Source organism: Trichechus manatus, unplaced genomic scaffold (assembly GCF_000243295.1).
Source record: "Trichechus manatus latirostris isolate Lorelei unplaced genomic scaffold, TriManLat1.0 scaffold00029, whole genome shotgun sequence".
In the NCBI taxonomy this organism is placed as follows: Eukaryota; Metazoa; Chordata; class Mammalia; order Sirenia; family Trichechidae; genus Trichechus; species Trichechus manatus.
Window position 1 is genome coordinate 16,601,970 of NW_004443965.1, and position 10,102 is coordinate 16,612,071.

A 10,102-nucleotide genomic window follows, 5' to 3' on the forward strand; every position below is an offset into this window, starting at 1 on the left:
TGAAATGAAACTCGATTTTCTCCCACACAGTGGCCTGAGGTTACTTGGGACCAGTCTTTTGTCAACACTGGGGACTTAGAAATGAACGAGTACAGAGATGATCAAATGCCAAGACTGCCATATTGCACAGGGAAGGCAAGCATGTGTTTTGGTTGGAAGGGGGAAGAGTGTTCAATTAATCCTGAAATGTTTGCAAAAACAAATGATGGGCAACAAGAAAACTCAACTTGAAAGGGGTGCGATTCCTTATGAAAGAACCATCCCCATCAGCCTGGCAGCCACAAAATAAAAATGTCAGCCTGCCAAAGCACAGATAATTAGGAGTGAGTAGCAGCACATGGACAGTTTTCATTAAAACCAAGGCAGCGTGGCATATGGGAAGGCCTCAGTGGCTTGGGGAGGCTGGGCTGTGCCTCACCTCATCTGCCCAGGGCCCAGCCGCTTCTCCTGCCAACTGGGGCTAGAATGGAATGTGATCCCTGGCCAGCAACAGAGGATGACGGGACCAGAGCAATTAAGCCCCTGGAGGGATCCCACAAAGCTGTCAAAGTGACGAGCTTCCTCCCTCCTCTTTAGACACCTTCCTTATTCTGGACACTCCCAGGATTGCCAGGTATTTGAGAATTGCCTTGCTCTTGGCCCCTTAAATACAGAGGAGAAAGAGTGACAAAAACCACGTATTTTTTGAAGCAATTGCCTCATTGTTACAAAAAAAATGAATATTTATGTAATTCAATTAAGGCAAAGTGCTCATCTATGCAGAACAAGACTGGGTTTTCAGGTGCCTCTGCACTGTTCCTGTGGTTGAGTCTGGGTCATGAAATAACTATGCCTTTACCCCGGGACTTGGGCCTGCTTGACAGGAAAGCACGTTTGATGACAATGATGTATCCAATTCCCCAGGCAGGTCACTTAACGACTGCTCTGCATCGACCCAGTAGAATATTTGATGTGTGCGGCTGTAAAAAGCTGACTGCCAGCTTTTTACACCCCCAGTCTCCCCGTCTTTCTCTCTTCTCCGGAGGTGTACGGATTGGCTGGGATTTGACACACTGACAGTGGAGGGTCTTTATCCAATAGTTCCCTTCCCTTCCACCTACCCAGACCCCTTGCAGAACTCAGTGCTTCTTGGTTCTCCCAGTCTCTGCTCCCATAAAGCCACTCCTCACCCCTCAGCAGACCCCAGCTTTCTTTTCTGCTCTTGGCCTCACCAGCATTGCTACTCTACTCTGCTCCTTTTTGAGCAGAGCTAGATTAGAGATGGCAGGGTTGTGCCAGACTAATGTTCAGTCCCCATTCACTTTTTTATTTTTTGCTGACGCCATCTGCCTGCAGGTAGCCTGTCTCTGCTGTCAGCACTAGTGGGATGCTCTCTTGTAAAGTATCAACTACTGCAGGGCAAGGGGCTCTCAGGAATTCTCTGGGCCCTCTTTTTTTATTTTTTAAAACCAGAACGTTTGTTCATCAAGTTGTTCTTGAAATCCTTAAGATGAACTGGATGCTGCAAAGCCGCCCTCTTGGATTTGGGTGTAGTTCCTACATGGAATCCATGCCTGAATCCACAGTGTACGATATTTAGGTGTCCCACTGGACCAGTACTGGAGTATTTAGGCTTTTAGCTTTGGCACTCTAGTTATACTTTCTGTTGCCCTTGGCAGGGTAGCCACATTTTCCACAGATTGACTTCTGAAGGACTTAGAGCCACAGCAGCACCATAACATGTGTGTCTTATTGTGACATTTTGCAAATGCTGACAGTTCCTTCATCATCTCGCCTCTGGCAGAGAGGAGACCAAACAGCTCTGGACCCTCTTGAGAGACACAGTCTATGATTTGGTTGCCCTGATACTCAAAATAAGCCCAACTAAAAAAAGTAACAGGCTTTGGGATCGACTTCTATGTGGGGGGGAAAACCCTTCACCATCGAGTCAATTCTGACTCATAGAGACCCTATGAGTAGAACTGCCCCATAGGGTTTCTAAGGAGCGGCTGGTGGATTTGAACTGCTGACCTTTTGGTTAGCAGCTGATCTCTTAACGACTGCACCAACAGGGCTCCGGAGTCTAGAAAGGAAGATTACAATTTCAGTTTTGCAAAGCTGAGTTGGAGATGCCTGTGGATAGAGATGTGCAGCAGGTCACCCTAGAACCTACAAGAGAGGGAAGACATAAAAACAGATTCGAGAATCATCTGTATTCGCCTTAAATTCAGTCTGGTCTGAAATCACCAATTTTCTTTTGAGCAGTTTTTTTTCCCCCATTCCTTTATTTTTAGCCTTTGTACATTTTTTTTTAAGTGCAGCTCTTACATGTAACTGTTTTTGTGTTTTTAACATCTAATCAGATCATCTATCTTTTAATAGGTGAATTTAATCTTTTTACATTTATTTTGGTTACTGATATAGCTGGACTCATTTTTGCCACTACATTTTGTGTTTTCTGGTTATCATCCTTTATCTTTGTTTCTTTTTATGTCTTTTACTGTCTTCGGTTGGATTGATAACATTTTTCTGTGTTTCTTTTTTTCCTGCCTCTGCTGGCTTGCAATCTATAAATTGTGTTTATCTTCTTTTGGTGGTTATCTTTAAATTTTTAACACAAACACTTAACCATAAACTTTCTAACAAAGCCACAATTTTAGTATTCCTATTTTCCTCCAGAAAAGGACTTAAAACATTTACAACCTCCTTCCTCACCTTGTTATTTATCCTTTTTTAGCCATGAAATTATAGATCTATCTTTTTTCAACACAAAAAAATAATTTTATTTTCAGCAATTTATTAAATTTGCTGACTTTTTAAAAAGTCCATCTGCATGCTCCCAATTTTTTTTTTTTTTTTTTTTTTGTAGCTCAGCTTTCCCTCTAGGTTTACTTTTCATCTTGCAGAAAATATTTTTTAACAATTTATTTCTGAGAATAATAGGTTCTTTTAGACTGAGTCTCTAATAATTTCTTTATTTTGGTCTCACTCTTGAATGATAGTTTAAATAGCTATAAAATTCTAGGTTGACTGCTACCTCCCCCCTCCACCCCAGTACCCTGAAGAGATTACTCTACTACCCTCTAACATCTATCGTTGCTTATAAGAAGTCTGTCGTCAGTCTTACAGCATTCTCTTTCTAGATAAAGGGTATAACATGTCTGATAGAATTGAAGATTTTTTGCTTTACCCTTGGTATTTTTCAAATTTCACCTCAATGTGTCTCAGTATCATTTTCTTTTTAAGTTTACCATGCTTATTTCTCAGGGCGTACTTGTATTTTCAATCAAAAGAGTCATGTCTTTCTTCAATTCAGGAAAATCCTTGGATATTATATCTTTGTCTTAGTTATCTAGTGCTGCTATAACAGAAATATCACAAGTAGATGGCTTTAACAAACACAAATATATTTTCTCACAATTTAGGGGGCTAGAAGCATGAATTCAGGGTGCCAGCTCTAGGGGAGGGCTTTCTCTATCTGTTGGCTCTGGAGGAAGGTCCTTGTCTCTTTTAGCGTCTGCTCCTGGGCAATCTTCAAGTGTCTTGGCATCTCTCTTCCCTCATCTCTGCTTTTATCACTTGTTTAATCTCTGTTATATCTCAAAAGAGATTGACTCAAGATACACCCTATGCTAATCTGGCATCATTTAACATAAAAAGACAAACCATTCCAAAATGGGATTATAACCACAGGCATAGAAGCTAGGATTTACAGCACACATAATTCAATTCATAACATTCCACCCTTTGGCCCCCCAAAACTCATGTCCTTTCTGTATGCAAAACACATTCACCCCATCACATCATCCCAAAAGTCTTAAAGTCAATTTGAAGTCCAAAATCTCATCTTCTGAATCATCTAAATCAAATATAAGTGCGACTTTAGGCATAGTCCATCCTTTGGCAAAATTCCTAGAGATCGACATTCTTCTGGCAAAATAACGCACAGATTATCCTTCAATGAATGATATTTTAAAATACTTTGAAATATCACTGTGATTGCCTCTTCTTAATCACCCCTACCACCACCACCACCATCATATGTTAGGATCCAAAGCCTTTTCCTCCCCTCTCAGGTAGCAGTCCAAGGCAGAGCGGAGGATAATGAAGAAAGTTTATATCGAGGACTCTGATACACAAGGTAGCAGGAACTTTGGGGTGGGGAAGCATGGAGAGTTTAGGGGAATAAAGATGAAATAAGGACTAGGGTTCATAGAAAAGGGAAAAGAGTGAATAGAAGGGGAAGAGCAGAATTAGCACTCTTTCCTGGTTTAGAAAATGGTGATTTTGGCTACATCAAGAAACTAGACAGACTGTAATAAATTAAAAAGCTTACAGACCCTGCTTCCAATTCCCTGCTGCCCTTTGTACTTTTATGTAGTTTGGATGACATCACTGAAACCTACAGAACAGATTTCAGTAAACATTCTTTGGGATTGCTTGTATGTGTTGACTTTGAACAAAAGGACTAGGCTCCTTGTCTCTGCGCTTTACCTCCATTATCACCAGTAGATGCCTGGACCAATCAACTAACTGATGAGCACACTCAGACTTGGTTACTCACTCTCTTACCTTCCTTTCCAAAATCTACATACCTACAAAGAGATTTGTGTAGAGGTCAATTGTCTGTTTGCCCTTCTTCTGCTCTGCTTCTATATCTTCTGGCTCATGGTAAATTCTGCCAATGGGAGGCACTGGAAGAAGATTGGAGGATGGGAGGCAGGAAGAAATCTTTCTCTATGTTCACGGTGATCTCCTCTATAGCTTCAGATCCCACTTCACCAGCCCATCAGGTTCCAGCTCCCAGAGAAGGATCCTGATTCTGAAACTCCAGCAACACCTTCTTCTCCCTTTTCCCTCTAGCAGAGGGATGGTAGCAGCTTCCTACTGTTGCTTGTCACTTGATGGCCTCAGTCTCCTATTTGCTTCTCTGTTCTTCTATCTCATAAAACCAATTCCCTGTACTAGATTCACTCTTTTAAATACTAGAGAAATTTCTATTTTCCTGGTTTTTATAGTTCTTGGAGTGGATAGAATGCTGGGTTGGGTTGTTCACTTGTTTGAGCATGAATGCAGTGATGATCTCCTTGCAAATGGAAGTAATATGTGTCATGCAGTGGCAACACAATTATTTAAATTATCACCTGTAGGTTTCTTGTGATAACCTGCCAGTTAAAGACAAGGCTTTGGGAAATCAAATAGCTCCTGCACTCAACTGGCATAAGCTGTTCAGTGGCTTGCTGTTTCTAAAGGTGTGGGACATTTACAGAAAAGAAACTGATAAGCTCAGACACAGGTACAGAATCATTGAGCATCTTTGGTATCTTTAAAAGAATCTTTTATTTCCAGGAGCCACAAGATAGATGTAGCAGAAGATTAGGCCTAAAATCTCATTGGGCAATTGTAGAATTATAATGTAAACTGAACACAAAACCTAGCCATGTCTCATGTGTTAAGGTTAGGGCAATTTTTGAGAAGTGGAATCCTGACCCTTGAGATGGGGACATTTTGATGGCTGGACAAAGTTTAGAACCTTAAGCTGGAAAATTCCTCTGAGCCCTCCTTCTGTGGAGGCAGCCCATCTTCCCTCACCTGTATGAGGAAACTAACTTTCACTTGCTTAAAGTCTCTATAATGATCTTACCTTGGGCTATTTTCTTGGAACAGGATACAATGCTCCTCCACACCCATTCTACAAGTTCTCGTTGCTGCTAGACCCATATATAGAATCATATCATATTGTACCCTACTGGGAGAACTACAACGTCTATTCTGAAAAGAAATACCTTATACACCAAAGAGAATGTAAGCTCTTGCTAATTCATATGAGCAGGAACCTGGAGAACAGATGTGTGAGTGGATTCTAAGGGTGTCAGACTAAGGAAAACAGAAAATAACATTAGATGAGGCTGAATTTAACAATAAAGTACACTTACTCAAGATTCTGGACTTAGTGTTCTAGTTCGAGCTACTGTAAATAGCTCCAACAGTTTCCTTGATTGGTTGACTGAACATTGGATACATTCAATTACATCAAGATGCCAAAATTTTCCTGTGTAAAGAGCTTTGCATACTTCTGTCAACACAACTTAGAGAATGCCTCATTTACCATCATAGTATCTTACACACCATGCTGAGCAAGTAATACACTTTACAGTGAATGAAGTGCACCAATGGCTTCACACCCATGGAATTCACTGGCCTTACCATATACCCCAATTGTCCAGAAGAAGCTGGCCTGATAGAATGGCTTGCTGCAGACTCAGTTATAGTGCAGATGGAAGACAACACCCTGTGAAGTTGGGCTGCTGTTCTAAGGATGCAGTATATGTTCTGAACTGCAGTCAATGGTTGGTGTTTTTTTCCTCTCATAGCCAGAACAATGGGCCTGGAAAGCAAGGAGTGAGGACTGCCCCCATTCACTGTTATACCCACTCTCAGAGATTTGCTTCCTGCCCTTGCAATCTTGGAGTTGTCCCCAAGGTTCTTCAGAGAGCTACTTTTTTCAGGCTGTCTTTCCCTCTGTCTTCTAAGTAGAGAAGACCAATGGAAGGTGATGAGGGAAGACTGGAGGGTGGAAAGAGAGGAGAAGCTAAAGGTATTTCTCCCTTTCACTCTGCTTCCTGCAGTGTCTCTGGTTGTCGTTGCTGTTGTGTGCTGTTGAGTCGATTCCGACTCATAGCGATCCTATATGACAGAGGAGAACTGCCCCCACAGAGGTTCCTAGGCTGTAATCTTTAGCAATTCCTCCATGGCTCGGCTCCCATCTGACAAACCCTCCATGATTCCTACTTCCAGCTGTTGTTGTTGTTAGGTGCCATCAAGTTGATTTTCGACTGATAACACTCCCATGTGACAGAGTATTACTGCCCCAGTAGGATTTTCTAGGCTGTAATCTTCATGAGAACAGACTACCAGGTCTTTTCTTCCATGAAGCTACTAAGTAAGTTTGAACTGCCAACCTCTGGGTTAGCAGCCAAGCGCTTAACCATTGTGACACCAGGGCCCACAGTAGGTGACCCTAGTCCCTGAGCGCTAATATTATCTCCTCAGTTTGTCCCTCCAATGAAAGGGTGATAGTGGCTTTTACCTTTGTAGTCAATTCCCTACATTAAATTCTTTCTGTGTTAAATATTTAGAGGGATTTCTGTTTTTCTGCTCGGACCATGACTGATATAATTCCTTTTGTTATGTTATAAAAATAGAATTATGGTATATATTGTTCTACAACTTGTTCTTTAACCCTACTATATATCAGGGACATCCTTCCATTTCAGACAAACAGATCCAAGTCCTTCTTTATATTGAGATATATTCATATACTTTAAAATTCACCCGTTTAAAGTGTACAATTCAGTGTTTTTTTGGTATATTATTCACAAAGTTGTGCAACTACCACAACCGTCTAATTTCTGAATATTTTTCATCATCCTAAAAAAACCAAAACAAAAAAACTTTGTACCCATTAGCAGTCACTCCCTGTTCCTCCTTGTCCTCCCTTAGCCCCTAGAAACTACCAATGTCCCTACAGATTTGCCTGTCCTGAACATTTCATATAAATGGAAGCATCACACAATATGTAGCCTTTTGTGTCTCACTTCTTTCACTTAGCATAATGGTTTCAAGGTTTCTCCATGTTGTAGCATGCATTAGTACTCACTTCTCTTTAGGGCTGAATAATATTCAGTTGTATGGCTATACCACATTTTATTTGTCCATTTATGAGTTGATGAACATTTGAGTTGTTTCCACTTTTTGGCTATTATGAATAATGCAGGTATGAACATTTACGTAAGTTTTTATATGGACATACATTTTTAATTCTCCTGGTTACATTTTGCTGGGTCATATGGTAACTTTATGATTGACTTTTCATGGAGCTGTCAACTGTTTTCCAAAGCAACTACACCATTTCACATTTCTAACTCATTCTTTTTAATAACTGCACAAAATTCCACAATATGGCAATATGGATGTTCTTTAATTACTTTAACACTGCCTCTATTGAAGTACATTTAGGTTTTCTCCATTTTTTTTCACGATTATAATTAATCATGATCACTATGAACACATATCTCTGTGCACCTCCATTACGTTTATCTGTGGAAGGGATTCTTGAAAGTGAAATAACTATGTCAAAAGATGCTTAATTTTTTGCTTAAAAATGTGCCAAAGTGCCCCCTCAAAAAAATTGTTACTAATCTACACTCATACAATGGTGTATGAAAGAGCCAATTTTCCCATATTCCTGCTAACACTGGTTGTGTTTTAATTTTTTGCCAATCTGAAAGGGAAAAAACTTTGTCTCATTGTTTAAACTACATTACCCTGACCACCAGTGGGGTTGAACATCTTTTCAAGTACTTACGTATTTATTACCCAAACATAAATAGCCACATTGGGTGATTTCTAAACTCCTTTGCAGTTATAAAATTTGACTTGTGTGATTTATGCTCTGGGAAGATATGATGGTTACAACAATGCTTGCTGAAGCCAGAACTGGCTTTTGTGGAGCACGTAATAGTTTAATTGTTATGATTTCGTAAATGCTGGAACAGGCCCTCATACTCACCGATAACCTTCCACAGAATGCCCACTATAGAGCCTTTTCTCTTTAGATTTAGCCTAGAAATAAATGTCAATGCCTCTAGGAGCCCTGGTGGCACAGTGGTTAAGAGCTTGGCTGCTAACCAAAAGGTCGGCAGTTCCAATCCACCGGCCGCTCCTTGGAAACACTATGGGGCAGTTCTACTCTGTCATATAGGGTCGCTATGAGTCAGAATTGACTTGACAGCACATAACAACAATAACAACTATGAAAAGTGATACTAAGTGAGCACAACTAGGAAAAGTGATACTGAGTACAACTAAGGAGATGAGATCAGGTTTTGATTGAAATTAGGCAACTGGTATCTGAGAGAGTAAAAATTCAAAGAAAAGAGAACAGAATTGGCCCACTATTTTTATCTAAAATCAACTGTTTCCTATAGGGGAAATTGTGTTGTAGTAAATGGGCCTTGATGTAGAGTCAGGAGATTTAGATTCTAGTCCTGGTTCAGAGACTCATGTAAGGTCTTGGGTAACTTCCTTGGGTTACTTCCTTCCCTCACTTTCCTAGTCTGTTAAGTGATAATATTCCCTAATTCACCAAATTATTATAAAGTGCAAATAAGAGAACAGGTGAAAATGCATTGAAAAAATATAGCTGGTGCTATTGGCTCTTGTCTCTAAAATCTAGTAATTACAATCACAGAGAAGCAGTCCCTGGGAAGCATAAACGGTTAAGTACTCGACTACTAGCTGAAAGGTTGGGGTTTGAACGCACTCAGTCACCCCTGAAGACAGGCCCGGCGATCTGCTTCTGAAAGGTCACGCCCTTGAAAACCCTGTGGAGCATAGTTCTACTCTGCATATGAGGTCACTATGAGTCAGAATCAACTTGACAGCAACTAACAATAGCAACACCTAAGAGCTGCTGCTATCAGTTCTTCTCTCCCAGATCTAGTAATCACAATCACGAAGAAGCAGTATAACCTAGCCAGAGTTCAGACAGAAGTGCCCAGCAACCTTACGTCTACTTGGCCAGAATCTTAACATGACTCTTCTTAGAAGTACAGAGATTAGCAGAACCACACTCCATCCATGCTTCCCCTGTTCCAGAATTCAGCATACTTTGGCTCCAGTACCTGTGCCGGGCCTCTCTTCATCTCCAAAAAATCTAAAAAGAGTAATTACAGGGCCCAGACGAGCTTTGGTTATATTGCACTTATTTCTCAGGTCATCTTGTTCTACTGTATTTTCCTCTGTTGCTCCAATTATTTCCCAAACTCCTCGACATTTCCTTGCAAATCAGCTTGAGTGATGGTGAAACTTGGCACACAACTGGTGGGCTGGCCCTAGCTATGTTACTGAAGTAGTTAGCCATCCACCCAGAATGCATGCTCTCCAATGCAAAATGAAAAACTGACGGGAAGAACCTAGACATTACATTTCCCAGCCCCCTGGCATCTAGATGTGGCCATGTAACTAGTTCTCACCTATGGACTATGAGTTGGAATCATATGTCATGTCCTGACAAGGGCTTTTTAGCAGTGGGATGTGTTCATTTCCTAGAACTGCCATA

The 10,102-nt window shown here is 40.8% G+C and overlaps 1 pseudogene; it reads right to left on the reverse strand.

Moving 5' to 3' along the window:
* Window positions 1-1,484: 1,484 nt before the first annotated feature.
* LOC111820210 (60S ribosomal protein L37 pseudogene) lies at window positions 1,485-2,021 on the reverse strand (annotated as a pseudogene).
* Between the last annotated feature and the right edge of the window lie 8,081 nt (window positions 2,022-10,102).